Source organism: Nomascus leucogenys, chromosome 3 (genome assembly GCF_006542625.1).
Source record: "Nomascus leucogenys isolate Asia chromosome 3, Asia_NLE_v1, whole genome shotgun sequence".
NCBI lineage: Eukaryota > Metazoa > Chordata > Mammalia > Primates > Hylobatidae > Nomascus > Nomascus leucogenys.
In genome coordinates this window covers 137204583-137222155 of record NC_044383.1, presented here as the reverse complement: position 1 = coordinate 137222155, position 17573 = coordinate 137204583, and the positions used below count along the sequence as shown (strand labels likewise).

Sequence of the window (17573 nt, the reverse complement as noted above, 5' to 3'; positions counted from 1 at the left end):
AAATAAATAAAATAATAAAAACCATTGTTGTTCTTGTTTGTTTGTTCGTTTGTTTTTGAGATGGAGTCTGGCTCTGTTGACAGGCTGGAGTGCAATGGCATGATCTCGGCTCACTGCAACCTCCACCTCCTGAGTTCAAGTGATTCTCCTGCCTCAGCCTCCCAAGCAGCTGGGATTACAGGCACCCGCCATAATGCCCGGCTAATTTTTGTATTTTTTAGAGAAGGGGTTTGTATTTTTTAGAGACGGGTTGTATTTTTGTATGGTCTCGAACTCCCGACCTCAGGTGATCCACCCGCCTCGGCTTCCCCAAGTGCTGGGATTACAGGAGTGAGCCACTGTGCCCAGCCAAACCACTGGCTTTTATTTTATTTTATGTTTTTTTTTTTTTTGAGATGGAGTCTCACTCTGTCACCCAGGCTGGAGTGCAGTGGCACAATCTCGGATCACTGCAAAACCTCCGCCTCCTAGTTCAAACGATTCTCCTGCCTTAGCCTCCTGAGAGGCTAATTTTTGTATTTTTACAAAATAGACGCCCGGCTAATTTTGTATTTTTAGTAGAGATGGGGTCTCGCTATGTTAACCAGGCTGGTCTCGAACTCCTGACCTCAGGTGATCCCCCCCCATGTCAGTCTCCCAGAGTGCTGGGATTCAAGCATGAGCCACTGAAGCCGGCCAAACCATTGGTTTTTAGATGCCAACCCTCAAGATGCAACTTGAGGAGTGAAGAATAAGGGAATGCACAGGTGCATGCTGGAAGAAAAAGAGTTTAGGAAAAGTATGGAGGAATATAAACAGAGAGTCCCGAGTCACAGGGCTCCAGGGTGCAGTGGCACGATCTTGGCTCACTGCAACCTCCACCTCCCCAGTTCAAGCGATTCTCCTACGTCAGCCTCCCAAGTAGCTGGGACTACAGGTGTGCACCACCATGCTCAGCTAATTTTTGTATTTTTAGTAGAGACAGGGTTTCACATATTGGCCAGGTTGGTCTCGAACTCCTGACCTCAGGTGATTTGCCCACAGGGGGCCTCCCAAAGTGCTGGGATTACAGGCATGAGTCACCGCACCCAAAATAAAGAGAAAAATGTGCAGTATCAATTCTCATTTCAGACGTACGACCTGCATCCAAACTCAAAGAGCTTTTACAGCCTGGCATTAGCCACCTCTAAACCATGACAGGCTGGGAGCAGTGAGGACAGGGTCTGAAACAAGGGGCTGGCCTTATTAGATCATCATTCACCATCTACTGGACAGCAGATCTTAGTAATACATCCTGAAATACCTAGGAAGGCAGAGTGCACTGGGATCTTAGGAGCTGTCTGACATCCCAAAAGCTAATAATGAGAGACATCTCCTATTCGGCACCATAGCCAAGGTCCCTGTCACACTGCAGTGATCTCATCATACCCACGAGCTCCAAGACTGAGAGTTGCCCAAACAGGAGTGAGACCTCTAGCATTGAACTCAAGAGCGATCGAATCAAAAGCTCCAATTCCTAGTTAAATTTCCACTCTACTGGCTCATTTTGAAAATGGGAATGATACCAGTCACCTCACAGAAGTTATAAACTGTTGGTAACACAGTGAATAGCATGTATAAGTGCCCCAACAACTGCTTGGTACCTAATAGGCACTCAAACCCAATAAACGTTAGTGAATTGACAGTAAGAAAAGAGACTGTATGTTTTATATTTCTATATGCACCTGACTCTTTATTAGTTGATTCTCTACAAGTTTCAACCTTGTAATTAACACAAAAATACACAGTAAAACAACTGTGTTAGGAACTCTCAGACACAGGTGGAACACCCCAAATTGGCCCATCCAGTCCCATCTCCTTCATTCACATTGTTAATGCTTTGTGCAAGGAAAAAAAAAAGTTACATTGAAGAAAAGGGTTGGCCAGGTGCAGTGGCTCATGCCTGTAATCCCAGCACTTTGGGAGGCTGAGGCAGGTGGATCACTTGAGGCCAGGAGTTCAAGACCAGCCTGGGCAACATGCTGAAACCCCATGTCTACTAAAAAAACAAAAATTAGCTGGGCATGGTGGCATGCACCTGTAGTCTCAGGTACTCGAGGATGATGCATGAGAACAGCTTGAACCTGGCAGGTGGAGGTTGCAATGAGTCTTGGCAGTGCCACTGCACTCCAGCCTGGGTGACAAAGTGAGACTCCATCTCAAAAAAAAAAAAAAGAAAAGGAAAAAAAGGGTCAATAAGTGGGCATATTAAACATATATATATATACACACATATACACACAGACACACATATATACATATATAAATATATATGCTATTTTTTTAAAAGAAGGAGTTCCTAGGAAAATATGTTATTTTAAAAAATATAGGCCGGGCGGATATATAGGCCTGTAATCTCAGCACTTTGGAAGGCCAAGGTGGGCGGACTACCTGAGGTCAGGAATTTGAGATCAGACCAGCCAACATGGTGAAACCCCATCTCTACTAAAAATACAAAAAATTAGCCGGGCGTGGTGGCGGGCGCCTGTAATCCCAGCTACTTGGGAGGCTGAGGCACAAGAATTGCTTGAACCCAGGAGGTGGAGGTTACAGTGAGCCAAGATTGTGCCACTGCACTCCAGCCTGGGTGACAGAGCAAGACTCTGTCTCATATATATACATATATATATATACACACACACACACATATATTTATTTTGTATAAATGTATATATATATATACACACACATATAGATACATTATGTGTATATATACATATATATATAGTGTGTATATAAACACACACACACACACACACACACACACACACAGGCTGGGCACAGTGGCTCATACCTATAATTCCAGCACTTGGGGAGGCTGAGGTGGGCAGATCACTTGAGGTCAGGAGTTCAAGACCAGCCTGACTAACATGGTGAAACCCTGTCTCTACTAAAAATACAAAAATTAGCTGGTGTAGTAGCACACACCTGTAAGCCCAGCTACTCAGGAGGTTGAGGCAGGAGAATCACTTGAACCCAGGAGCCAAGATAGCACCACTGCACTCCAGCCTGGGCAACAGAGCAAGACCCTGTCTCAAATACATAAATTAATAAAATAAAATATATATAGTTTAGTAGATATTTATCAAGAAGCAGGAATCAGTAGAATGAGCTCTTCCTCTTTATGTGGCCAAAAGTAATCTTACAAGAATAGCCCTATGTTGATTTTTAGGTTTTACAAAGAAACAACCTTCTTAAAAGTTTAGTTTAGTTACAATCTCAGAATATAGTTATTTGCTTTTCTATGAGACTGTCAGTGATCAGACTCAAGGAAAAAATAAATCAGCGTCCTTCTCAAGTTCTTCTCCAATGCTGAAAAAAGCCAGCTGGTCAGCTCACAGCAAAGGAATCATAAGCTTTGGGGATTTTTCCCTCTTCATGACCATAAAAAGCAACAAACTTGTGACATTTCCCTTTACTTGTATTTGCCAGAGGAAGAATTTGCAACTCCATTCAAGAAGGCTCTGTGTGACCTTCCCCTGATCTTCGTTCAAGTTCACACACAGTTACAATACCTCCAGTATTCACTGCAGGAGCAGCAGAGACTTTGAGGACACAATACTCTACAGCTTTTCACTCCACAGTAGTCCAATTGTCTCTGGCCCCAGAAAATATGGTGAAGGGAGAGTTTGCAGGCATAAGTGGGTTGCCCCAGGAGGGTTAGCTCCACATGCAATTACATGCCATAGAAATCAGTTCTACAAAGAGTTGTTACTGAAGACCAAAAACTAAAAACTAAATCTAATGCAAATTATCAGGATTATTTAAACAATGAAATCCATCCAAAGTGTGCTCAATGCAAAAAAATTTTACTTAACCTCATTTTCTACTCCTTTTTCTCTTCCACCCAATCCCCAAAGTATCAGCGAGTCTAGACAGATGTAACTTAATAAGGAGATTAAAAATATGAAATCTTTCACCAGGATAATCTAAGGCACTTTCCACATAACGTACATTTAAAAGTTGTGACATGCAGCCATAAAAAAGAATAAAATCATGTCCTTTGCAGCAACATGGATGCAGCTGGAGGCCATTATCCTATGCGAATTAAGTCAGGAACAGAAAACAAATACTGCATGTTATCACTTGTAAGTGGGAGCTAGGCTGGGTGCAGTGGCTCACGCCTATAATCTCAGCACTTTTGGAAGCTGGGGTGGGTGGATCGCTTGAGGTCAGGAGTTCAAGACCAGTCTGGCCAACATAGTGAAACCCTGTCTCTACCAAAAATACAAAAATTAGCCGGGCGTGGTGGTGCACAACTGTAATCCCAGCTACTCAGGAGGCTGAAGAGGAGAATCGCTTGAACCTGGGAGGCAGAGGTTTCAGCGAGTTGAGATCACGCCGCTGCACTCCAGCCTGGGCGACAGAGCAAGACTGTTTCAAAAATAAAATACAAATAAATGAATAAATAAATAGGAGCTAAACATTAAGTGCTCATGGACAGAAAGATGGCAACAGCAGACACTGGGAACTACTAGACAAGGGGGAGAGGGAGGGGGCAAAAGTTGAAAAACTACCTATTAGGTACTACGCTCAGCACCTGGGGGACGGGATCAATTGTACCCCAAACCTCAGCACCACACTATATACCTAGGTAACAAACCTGCACATGCATCCCCTGAATCTAAAATAAAAGCGAAATTATTTTTTCTAAAGTTGTGGCATATTTCATATCTTTCCATTTAACCAAGATTAAAGAATAAGAATCTCTCTATATTTGGTTAAAGTGTGTATATATATATATATATATAGGCCGGGCGCTGTGGCTCACACCTGTAATCCCAACACTTTGGGAGGCCAAGGCAGGCAGATCACCTGAAGTCAGGAGTTTGAGACCAGCCTGGCCAATATGGTAAAACCCATCTCTACTAAAAATACAAAAATTAGGCAGGCATGGTGGCACATGCCTGTAGTTCCAGATACTCGAGAGGATGAGGCAGGAGAATCTCTTGAACCTGGGAGGTGGAGGTTGCAGTGAGCCGAGATTGCGTCACTGCACTCCAGCCTGGGTGACAGAGTGAGACTTTATCTAAAAAAGAAATAAAAAATAAAAATAAAATAAAATTTATATATGTGTATATACACACACCTATATATATAAAATACAATCATCTTTATATGAAGAAAATGAAATTCCACCCTTTCCCCTTCCTAAAGAAAATTTTCTTTAATATCTTAAAATTATCTTCTCAGTCCCAGATTAGAATATAAAGTTAGGTAATTATTGGCTTTATATTGCAGATCATAATAAATGCAGAAGTCACACCCTACTGTTCAAAATTCTCCACAGCAGAGCCACAAAATACTACTAAAGGCTTCTGAATTGCTATTCTAATTGTGCTCTCTTCTCTAGCCTGGCCTTTCCGAACTGTATTTGGGTAAAGATGCATATTCCATTTCCCCTTTTGAAGATTAATAATTAATACTATTAACATATTAAGGGTTCTGGAAAGTTCTGCAGTCTGGAAAATCCAAGCTTCAACTCAACTTTTCCTAGACTATTTTTCAATCAGTATTTCTTCCAACAGGCTGAGGTTCTTTCCTGCCTCATTATTCAGTGGTTCTTTCTCTCGTGCATCTCCATTCTGCAAAGACTCAGCACAAATTTCTCCCTGCCACCTTTCCTGGTACTCAGTATCTCTGAGTGCTGTCAGACTGGTGCCTCTTGTCCAGCACTTGGATGCAACTCAGGGCAAAACCTGGTACATGAACATGTTTAAGTCCACAAATGCCTGGGTACATGCTCAGCTGGGTCCCCTGCAGTGCTGAACACTGGCAGCAAAGAAAGTCCCCAAGTTCAGGTTCAGTTAAAAGGCGGCTCTCTCTGTTTTTCCCTTCTTCCTAAATTTATTTACACATCGATTGTCCATCAGTGCTTGCTTTTTGCTCTTTAAATAATTTTTTTGTTTTGTTTTTGGATAACCTGTCATCCAGGCTGGAGTGCAGTGATTCAACCACGACTCACTGTAGCCCAGACCTCCCTGGCTCAAGCAATCCTCCCACCTCAGCCTCCTGAGTAGCTGGGACTATAGGCATATGCCACCATGCCTGGCTAATTTCTTGTAGAGGCAGGGTCCCAGTATGTTGGCCAGGCTGGTGTTTAACTCCTGGGCTTGAATGACCCTCCTGCCTCGGCTTCCCAAAGCACTGGGATTACAGGCATGAGCCACTACGCCTGACTCTAAACAATTTTTACTGCAGGATCGCACAATAAAGAAACGACATTTATTAATCCCGGCCGGGCGCGGTGGCCATGCCATTGCACTCCAGCCTGGGCAACAAGAGTGAAACTCCGTCTCAAAAAAAAAAACAAAAAAAAAAACATTTATCAATCCCATCTACCGTTTTTCCAGTCACCTGCCTATAACTCTAACTTCATTTTTGTTGACAAGGGTGCAGGCGCATGTGGTGAATCTGTGACTTTCGGTCCAGCCCTCCTAGAGGCTGGGAAGTTAATTCAGCCCCCAAATTTGCCTACAACTAAAGCATTCTGGGCGAAGAACAAGCTGGCTTCTGAAGATCACAGGGACTGCTTGAGAAACTTTCTCTGGCAAATGTAATACTTTAACATGACCTACTTCCCTGAATACTTGAGCATTCTTTGCATTCCTCCCTGTCATGCAGAGATTGTTTATCAGGCACAGTTCCAGAAGTGACTTGAAATCTCTGTCATTGTTGCGATTCAAGATAAAATTGTAAGCCCTCTTCAGTCACCAGATTCTCAGTTTAGGACAAAAATTCAAAAACCTCAGTGAGTCTTTAACGAGTATCAAGCGAATAACCGATCGTTGTCTTAATCAAGGCTAAATGAGCTTTCTGTATTATAAACAAAATGAAAACTGATCTAAGGCCAGGCGCAGTGGTTCACACCTTTGATCCCAGCACTTTGGAAGGCCGAGGTGGGTGGATCACCTAAGATCAAGAGTTCAACACCAGCCTGACCAACTTGGTGAAACCTGGTCTCTACTAAAAATACAAAATTAGCTGGGCATGGTGGCACATGCCTGTAATTCCAGCTACTTGCGAGACTGAGGCAGGAGAATCTCTTGAACCTGGGAGGCGGAGGTTGCAGTGAGCCGAGATCACACAACTGCACTTCAGCCTGGGCAACAGAGTGAAACTCCGTCTCAAAAAAAAAAAAAAAAAGACTGATCTAAAACTGCCTTCTAACTGAGTTCAAACTAAACTTTAGCTCCTGAAGGTTTTACAAAGAAAATAAATCAGCTATAAAACCAATCAACTGGGTTTTTGCTCACATTAAGGTCAACTATTTTTTGTTCAAATTTTATTCCGCTGCTTTTGTCAGTGGAATACAAAGATTGTAACGGTCAGGACTAATTTAGTAAACTTTTGTGGTGACATGTTCCACTGCTTTTCAATAACTTATTTCATGTAAAACAGAGCAGAACAAGAACAAAAATTTCCACTTAAATATTTAGGTTAACAATATAGGAATCAGGAATTCATGTCTAAGCATTGGTTAAATATGTCATTTCTGGCCAGGCACAGTGGTTCACACCTGTAGTCCCAGCACTTTGGGAGGCCCAGAGAGGCAGATTACCTGAGGTCAGGAGTTGGAGACCAGTCTGGCCAACGTGGTAAAACCCCGTCTCTACTAAAAATACAAAAAAATTAGCCAGGTGTGGTGGCTCACACCTGTAATCCCAGCTACTCGAGAGGCTGAGGCAAGAGAATCTCTTGAACCGGGGAGGCGGAGGTCACAGTGAGCACCACTGCACTCTCCAGCCTGGGTAACAGAGCAGGACTCTGCCTCAAAAAAAAAAAAAATAGAATAAATAAATAAAAAGTCATTTGTGCAAAAATCATCATAGCAAAATTGGCTAATTCTTAGCAATCTCCCATAGACTACAATCCTATTCCCCCTCTCCCTCCCAGTTTGTACTGCAGTGCATATCAATTGTAAGTTCAAAGTAGATAGGCCACCTAAGGTTGAAATTTCTATAGAATTCAATATATTACTGATGTTGAATAAGACTGTTTTGACCGGGTGCAGTGGCTTATGCCTGTAATTTTAATTTCAGGAGGCCCAGGTGGGACTATCCATCCTTTCAGCCCAAGAATTCGAGACCAGCCTAGGCAACACAGCAAGACCTGTCTCTTTTTATTTTAAAAGAAAAAAAAAATTAAAACAAAAAAAAGACTTTTACATATGTATCCAAATGAAAAGCAATTTCAAATGAAAGCTTCTAAAGATGCATTCTTTGAAAATTCTTTGAAAATGTGAAAATTCTTTGAAAAACATTTATCAATCCCATCTACCGTTTTTCCAGTCACCTGCCTATAACTCTAACTTCATTTTTGTTGACGAGGGTGCAGGCGCATGTGGTGAATCTGTGACTTTCAGTCCAGCCCTCCTAGAGGCTGGGAAGTTAATTCAGCCCCCAAATTTGCCTACAACTAAAGCATTCTGGGCGAAGAACAAGCTGGCTTCTGAAGATCACAGGGACTGCTTGGGTAATTTCCTATAACTTTGTGAAAAATTATCACCAAGAACTGAAAACATAAAGAGGTTAAAAACTGAAATGCATCAACAATCTTGTCTTACGTATCACAACAAAATATACTTTACAGAGTAAAGAAAACTAGGAGCCAATGAAGCATGTCTTCACTAAAAGTGGTCAATATCAGGGAGTGACAATAGAAATTCATCATCTGTGGCAGGTAAAACCCAGGGCCTGTAATGGCTCAATTCAATAAAAAAATCATAGGCTCAGACACAAAGAAAAATAAATCATAAATTGTATTCTGAACAACAAACCAAAGGGCAGACAATGGAGATGGAAAAATTACAAAGTGAAAATGTCTTCTCTGGAGGGAAAGGTACGCATTCCCCAAGCAACCTCATTTCTTTGCCTACAAATGGAAGCAATGCAGTCAATGACCAGCTCTTTCATTTTTAGGTGGACCCAGCCATGCTGGGATAGAAGAGTCACTGTGGCATGATGCCATCACGATCTGCCAACTGCTCATCCGGCGGCATCTCTTTTATCTCGTTTTCTCATCTTTTTATTTTTATTTTTCAGAGACAGGGGTCTTGCTATCTTGCCCAGGCTGGTCTCAAACTCCTGTAGTCAAATGATCTTCCCACCTTGGCCTCCCAAAGTACTGGGAATACCAGGTCCACCATGAGCCACCATGCTCACCTCTAGTCCTCTCTTCTACTAAGACTCACTTTTAGTTCCACCTGCACTTCTCCATAGCCACTATCAGGTCGTTCAGTGTTGATCATCTCTTTTCCTAAAAAATTTGACTTTCTGGCTGGGCGCGGTAGCTCACACCTGTAATCCCAATACTTTGGGAGGCCAAAGCAGGTGGATCACCTGAGGTCAAGATTTTGAGACCAGCCTGGCCAACATGGTGAAAGTCTGTCTTTACTAAAAATACAAAAATTAGCCAGGCATGGTGGCGTGCACCTGTAGTCCCAGCTACTCGAGAGGCTGAGGCATGAGAATCTTGAACCCGGGAGGCTGGGGTGCAATAAGCTGAGATCACGCCGCTGCACTCCAGCCTGAGTGACAGAGCGAGACGCCATCTCAAAAAAAAAAAAAAAAAAAAAAAGAAACTTGACCTTCAGCTGTGCCTCCCTTGCCCAATACTCCAAAAGCCTCGATGGCCCCCAATGCCAGTGGTCTCTGCTGTGACGCAGACCACTATTAGAGAAATGTTTTGAGCTCATGGAAGCCCTCTGTCATTATCTAGAGAGTCTGCCTCAAATCTCTGCTTTACTTCTATTTATTTATTTATCTGTTTATTGAGACAGAGTCTCACTCACTCTGTCGCCCAGGCTGGAGTGCAGTGGAGTGATCTCAACTCAATGCAGCCTCCACCTCCCAGGTTCAAGGGATTCTCGTGCCTCAGCTTCCCGAGCAGCTGGGACTACAGGCGCGTGCCACCATGCCTGGCTAATTTTTGTATTTTTAGTAAAGACAGCGTTTCACCATGTTGGCCAGGCTGGTCTCAAAATCCTGACCTCAGGTGATCCACCCACTCCTGACTTCAGGTGATCTGCCCGCCTCGGCCTCCCAAAGTATTGGGATTACAGGCGTGAGCCACTGTGCCCGGCCAAACCGCTGCTTTACTTTAAAGTCCCAAGTCGTTATTATCAAGTGATGTTTTCTGTTCTAAAGGTACCCTTAGTATAAATTTTTTGGCATGGTTTGTTACACACCAGTAGATAACGGAAACCAACATCACGGAGTAGATGCTCTTGCCAGACTATTGGAGAAACAGAGGTACTCCATCTTCCCACTCTTCCAAATCTCGTTGTTTGTGACTTACCCCTATGCCAAGCAAGCCTCTACCCTGTGCCAAAACTCACTGCCCCACTGATATCTGAGCTGTCACTACCACACTGTGAAAATGCTTGCCAACATAATCTCCCTCAAGACACCCTTTCTAGTCACACTTCCCACCATTTTACCGTGTGGATGTTATCTCTGCCTCATACAAGAGGGTCTCCCAGGAGTGCACGATGCACTCACCTGGTATTTCTGAAACTTTGTTTTGTTCATTGTCAAAAGCCGGCGGTGGCTCTCTATTGCCTCTGCAGCTCTTAACACTGATGGGCTGCAGCTTATCCTCTTTCATTGTTTCCTTAAGAACTACCAACTCAATACGTCTTGTACCGGAAGGCCTCCTGACTAATTGCCTCTTATCTGCCTAGAACACCTTCCCAAAAATTCTTTTCTTTTTACAGTAGTACTAATGGCAATTCTTCTATTACCTAGCCAACTTATTGGAATCTTTGCTGTTCAGTATTTCATCTAGAAAGGCCTTACCTCATCTTAATTATGAGGCGCTCACGGATCATGTTTTTATTTATCTCCCAAAGCATCTAGATCCTATGGTATGTGGTTAGAAAACAGCTGACCATTTTTAATGAATGTTATTACATACCAAGAACAAGTTAAGCTTAAAAGAACACGATTCCTTTTTTCTTATTTTACTTATTTATTTATTTATTTTAAGATGGAGTCTCACTCTGTCTCCCAGGCTGGAGTGCAGTGGTGCAATCTCGGCTTCACTGCAAGCCCCGCCTCCCGGGTTCAAGCGATTCTCCTGCCTCAGCCTCTCAAGTAGCTGGGACTACAGGCGCCCGCCAGCACACCCGGCTAACTTTTTTGTATTTTTAGTAAAGCGGAGTTTCACCATGTTGGTCAGACTGGTCTCAAACTCGTGACCTCAAATGATCCACCCGCCTCAGCCTCCCAAATGCTGGGATTACACGCGTGAGCCACCACGCCCAGCCTATTTATTTTTTTGAGACAGGGTCTCTGCAGCTTCAACTTCCCGGGCTCTAGTGATCTTCCCACCTCAGCCTCCCAAGTAGCTGGAATTACAGGCATGTGCCACCACACTTGGCTAATTTTTAAATTTTTTGTAGCAGTGGGGTCTCACTATGCTGCCTAGGCTGATCTTGAACTCCTAGGCTCAAGTGATCCTCCCACCTTCGCCTCCCAAAGTGCTGGGATTACAGGCATGAGCCACCATGCCCACGAGCCACATGTTGGTATTTATGTATGTATGAACTCACCATAGCCATGAAAGAGACGAGGGTAACACTTGAGATGTAGAATATAAAACTATTTTAAACCATGGGCTTGCTATTATAATTGATCGGATGTTTAGCCACTCCCACAATGCTTTCAGTTTATTGCACAAATAAACACAGCAGAAAAAACTGAAAAGTAAAAGGAATCAATAAATCAATAAACAGGTTTATGCATATATGGAAACTTGAGTTTTAACAAGAGGTAACTTTTTAATCAATGGTACTGGAGCAATAGATAACCCATATAAAAATGAATTTAAGATTTCTCCTTCTAGACATAATCAATAGCTAGTGGAATAAAGATCTAAATATATGAAAAAGAGAACTTTAACTTTTTTAGAACTGAACTTCTGTTTCCCCAGTTCCTAGCACAGTTCCTGGAGTACAGAAGCTAGTAAAGAAGTATTTATGATATGGCCAGGCGTGGGTGGTTCACCCCGTAGGCCAGCACTTTGGGAGGCCAAGGCAGGAGGATCACTTGAGCTCAGGAGTTCGAGACCAGCCTTGGCAACACAGTGAGACCTTGTCTCTATTATATTAAAAAATAAATAGAAGAAATTAAGAAAGAAATATTTATGAAATCAAGATTGAATAGTAAGTGGCCGAGAAAGCCAGAACTCTATTCTTCAACAACTTGGTAGGTTTTAAGATTTCTTTACAGATTTTTGGACCAGTCAAATGCCATAAACTAAGCCCTTAGCTACTGTCTACTTATTCAGCACAAGGGAAGTTTTAAATTGATAAATAAGGGAAGAGGGCTTAGGAGGCAATGAGATGGAAGCGGAACACTGAAAAGTCACAGCTTCTGGCTCAGTAAGGATAGGGGCATTTCACTGAACACCTACTTACTTTGAATGGCACAATCTATTTAGAAAAGCCTCTGTTAGGAACCCACTTTTTTTTTTTTTTTTTTTTGAGACAGAGCCTTGCTCTGTCACCCAGGCTGGAGTGCAATGGCGCGGTCTTGGCTCACTGTAACCTCCACCTCCTAGGTTCAAGCTATTCAAGTCTTGCTCTATCGCCCAGGCTGGAGTGCAATGGCGCGATCTCGGCTCACTGCAACCTCCACCTCCTAGGTTCAAGCGACTCTCCTGCCTCAGCCTCCCGAGTAGCTGGGATTACAGGTACATACCACTACACCTGGCTAATTTTTGTATTTTTAATAGAGATGGGGTTTCACCATGTTGGCCAGGCTAGTCTTGAACTGCTGACCTCGTGATCTGCCTGCCTCGGCCTCCCAAAGTGCTGGGATTACAGGCGTGAGCCACCATGCCCAGCCAGCAACCCACTTTTTAATATAGTCAAACAAAGGAATGAAATTATGTGGAAGAAATATTTTCCTTTATTTTATCCTCCAGATGTGTGAAGGAAAATGGTACTCTTCCATCATGTGAAACCTTCCCTCTCACCCACGCAAGTTCCAATCTCAGTGAAATTTGTGCACGCTATCACCCAGTGTCACCTAGACCTGAACCTCTCCCTGGCCCTTATTCAGCTCTTATGCCTACTCTTTCCCCTCCCTTAAGGTAATGGAGCCCACACTTCACACATTAGAACATCTGATGAGCATTTTAAGACTACAGAATCCCAGCACAGTGGCAGGAGCTGGTAGTGTCAGTTACTCCGGAGGTTGAGGCCAAACGATGGCCTGAGTCCAGGAGTTCAAGACTAGCCTGGGAAACACAGTGAGACCCTGTCTCTCAAAAAAAAAAAAAAAAAAAAAAAATCACAGAATCCCAGACCCTGAGATTGCCTGGGATTTTAATTCAATAGATCCAGGATGAGGTGTAGGGGTGTCTTTGAAAAGCTCCCTAGGTGATTCAATAGCACCACCAGGTTTGGGAACCAGGAAAAATTTAATCCTTCAATACTCCCAGTTTGCAGTGTTTGTATATAACAAATAGATGGTCAGCCAATAAACTGTGGTAATCTCTCCTTCTTAAATTTTGGTTTATTTCGTTTTGAAATCAAACATGAAAATGACATGTTACTACAACTGGGATTAAGATTAGGCAGAGTGAAACTACAGGGTTTCCCCCATTTAAAAAACATCACAGAGAAATCACAGGGAAGACAAAAAGCTTTGAACCTGAAATGAATACTTGTATTAAGAGGCACCTAACGGTGTCCCGGTGTCCCAGATGGTTTCCTGTGCTTTGAACACCTACGTTTTTCTCAGAAAATCCGTGTATACCATCCAGTTAACAGAGCCAGGCTGTTTGCCGTGAGAACAGGAGAGGATCCAGGGTGAGCCTTCACCCTATTGTTTTCCCAAGAGGTGGATTTCTGCTGCTTCCAATCCCTGATCTCAACATTTCACGGATCATGACCATAAAGTAATTTCTGGCAACTAAATGATTTTAGATTGTTCCAACAGAAGAAATTTTAAAAGTGATAGCTAAAGAAGTAGGTCATTCTCCAAGCAAATAAATTGAAAGACGGTTCATTAATCTGGAAAGGAAAAGGAGCAAAGAAGAGTAAGACTGCTCTACCTCAGCTGGGTTTTTATTCTTGAACTTGCTTTTTTCCAATTTGAGTAATTTCTGGGGAAAGAAGTTTTTTGTTTTTGTTTTGTTTTGTTTTTTAAATAGAGATAGGGTCTTGCTCTGTCACCCAGGCTATAGTCCAGTAGCATGATCATAGCTCACTGCAGCTTCATACTCCTGGGTGGAAGCAACCCTCTCACCTCAGCCTTCCAAGTAGCTAGCACTACAGGTACACGCCACCACACTCAGCTACATTTTTTATTTTTTGTAGAGATAGGGTCTTGCTATGTTGCCCAGGCCACTCTTGAACTCTTAGCCTCAAGTGATCCTGATCCTCCCTTCTTGGCCTCTCAAAGTGCTGGGATTACAGGTGTGAGCCCCCACACCTGGCCAGAAAAAAAAAACTTTAAAAATTAATTGGGCTGGGCATGGGGGCTCACACCTGTAATCTCAGCACTTTGGGAGGCTGAAGTGGGAGGATTGCTTGAGTCCAGGAGGTCCAGACCAGCCTGGGCAACACAGTGAGACCCTGTCTCTATCAAAAATAAACAAAATTAGCCAGACATGGTGGTATGCACTTGTAGTCCCAGCTACCTGGTGGTGTGTGCCTGTAGTCCCAGCTACTCGGGAGGCTGAGGTAGGAGGGTCATTTGAGCCCAGGAGGTCGAGGCTGCAGTAAACCAAGATTGCACCACCGCATTCCAGACTGGGCAATAGAATGACAGCCTATCTCAAAAACAATAAATAAATAAAATTAAAGTTAAATGCAAATGAAAATGAAAAGTAATTAACAGTAAAACAAACCATAGCCTTTCATGCTCTGACAGCCAGGCCAGTGCATGATCAGATGGCAAGCACATGGCAGAGAAACATGATGAGGCATTCAACTTCACAGTTAAAAATGCACCAAGGAAACTGAGGTACCATTCTTCACCTAGCACATTGGCAAGAACTGGAAAATCTGATATCCATGAAGGCAAAGCATGGGAAAACAAGTGCTGATCTCCACGGTGGGAGTGCAAAGTGGTAGAACCTCTTTGGAAAGTCAATTTAGGAAGGGTTAATTTTTTTTTTTTTTTTTTGAGACGGAGTCTCGCTCTGTCGCCCAGGCTGAGTGCAGTGGCGCGATCTCGGCTCACTGCAAGCTCCGCCTCCCGGGTTCACGCCATTCTCCTGCCTCAGCCTCTCCAAGTAGCTGGGACTACAGGCGCCCGCCACCACGCCCGGCTAATTTTTTGTATTTTTAGTAGAGACAGGGTTTCACCGTGGTCTCGATCTCCTGACCTCGTGATCCGCCCGCCTCGGCCTCCCAAAGTGCTGGGATTACAAGCGTGAGCCACCGTGCCTGGCCTAAATTTTTTGTTTTTGTTTTTGAGACGGAGTCTTGCACTGTCGCCCAGGCTGGAATGCACTGGTGAGATCTCAGCTCACTGCAATCTCCCCCTCCCAGGTTCAAGAGATTCTCCTGCCTCAGCCACCCAAGTAGCTGGGATTACAGGCACCCGCCATCACACCCAGCTAATTTTTTGTATTTTTAGTAGAGACGAGGTTTCACCATGTTGGCCAGGCTGGTCTCGAACTCCTGACCTTGTGATTCACCTGCCTCGGCCTCCCGAAGTGCTGGGATTACAGGCGTGAGCCTCCACACCTTGCCGGGTTAAATTTTTAAATGCATATAAAGCTTGCAATTCAGCAATTACACTTATGGACTAGGACAATCTAAATAGAAACCCAAGGAATTGGTCAAATCATTACAGGGCTTCAACCCACAAAAGGGAAATTTATGCACCCAAATTAATAAGAATGGGGGCAGTTATTTATGTCCTGATATGAAAAGACATCCAAAACCTAAAGTTGCAGAATCTACACGTGATATGGTCTTTTTCTGAAATGGAAAAGACTGTGCCATTTTTATCTACTTTCATGTGCATTAAGTTTTTGAAAGAATATGTAAGAAGCCATCATATTGGCTTCAAATTATTACTTAAATTTGTAAGTAATTTACCCTACTTACAAATTTAAGTTCTCAATCATTCATATTTTTTAAAAAATAAACATTAAATGAATCTTGCTATGCAATGACTTTAAATAAAAATCATTAATAAGGGTAAACAAATGCTTTCGATCTTTTTTTTTTTTTTGAGACGGAGTCTCTCTCTGTCGCCCAGGCTGGAGTGCAGTGGTGCCATCTCGGCTCATTGCAAGCTCCACCTCCCGGGTTCACGCCATTCTCTTGCCTCAGCTGGGCGGATCACGAGGTCAGGAGTTTGAGACCAGCCTGGCCAACATGGTGAAACCCCATCTCTACTAAAAATACAGAAAATTAGCTGGACATGGTGGTGGGCGCCTGTAATCCCAGCTACTCGGAAGGCTGAGGCAGAAGAATCGCTTGAACCCGGGAGGCAAAGGTTGCAGTGAGCCAAGATTGCGCCATTGCACTACAGCCTGGTCAACAAGAGAGAAACTCTGTCTCAAAAAAAAAAAAAAAAAAAAGAATTCAGTTCAAGGAAATTCAGTTTTTTTTTTTTTTTTTCAAGAGATAAATGTACTGGCTTAATTTTTCTTAGAATGCTTAGCACTATAAATTCTAATTTCTAACTTCATGAATGGCTACTGCATATAGAATTATAGAGACGGTGGATGATGCCATTTAGTTTGAGTTTTCCTGCACTGGTGTGCTTTAAGCACTGAATATGTATTAAAACTAACTAAGACAAAGGAAAATAAATAATTTATTAGTATTTTTAAAAACAAAACATTTTATTTCCATTTTGTTATCTTACAAGATCCAAACTAGAATAATCTTATAATGTCAGCTTAAAGCTGTAAAGGCATAGAAATTAGTCAACCCAAAAGAGGATGCACATTTCAAGGCCTTTTCTTCATAGAAGGAAATAGTTCAAGTGAAAATCCCCACTGATCTTATTCATCCACTAGCCCATAAGCTGTAATGGATTTAAAGGAAGCCGTGCGATTCCTGCAGTCTATTGGTACCCAAAAGAATCATCCCCACATCCATATCTCCAATTTTTGGTCTCTGTTCTGATCAGAAAGTAGCAGCTCTTATAATCTGGTGAAAATCCACAGGAATATAGGTAGCCACAGACACAGAAACATCCCTCTATTAAGAAACATATAATTCTTGCCTTAAATTCTGGCCCATTTTTGTAAAACTGGTGATGTAGTCACTTTGAGGCCATCTTCATTCTCCATTTCCATTGCTAAACAAGTGGCAAATAGGAGGAAGCATATGACCTCAGCTTATGGAGGAATTATGAAATGCAGCTGGCCGCCTCAATTGTCTATTTTTTTTTTTTTTCTTTGAGACAGAGTCTCGCTCTGTCGCCCATACTGGAGTGCAGTGGCTCCATCTCGGCTTATTGCAAACTCTGCCTCCCGAGTTTACGCCATTCCCCTGTGTCAGCCTCCCGAGCGGCTGGGACTACAGGAGCCCACCAGCACGCCCGGCTAATTTTTTGTATTTTTAGTAGAGATGG

The 17573-nt window shown here is 42.9% G+C and overlaps 1 protein-coding gene across 3 annotated transcripts in view; it reads right to left on the bottom strand.

Moving 5' to 3' along the window:
* The window catches only part of AKAP12 (A-kinase anchoring protein 12), a 119199-nt gene that overhangs the window by 97249 nt on the left and 4377 nt on the right, over positions 1–17573 (bottom strand). The gene's annotated exons all lie outside the window — the stretch shown is intronic.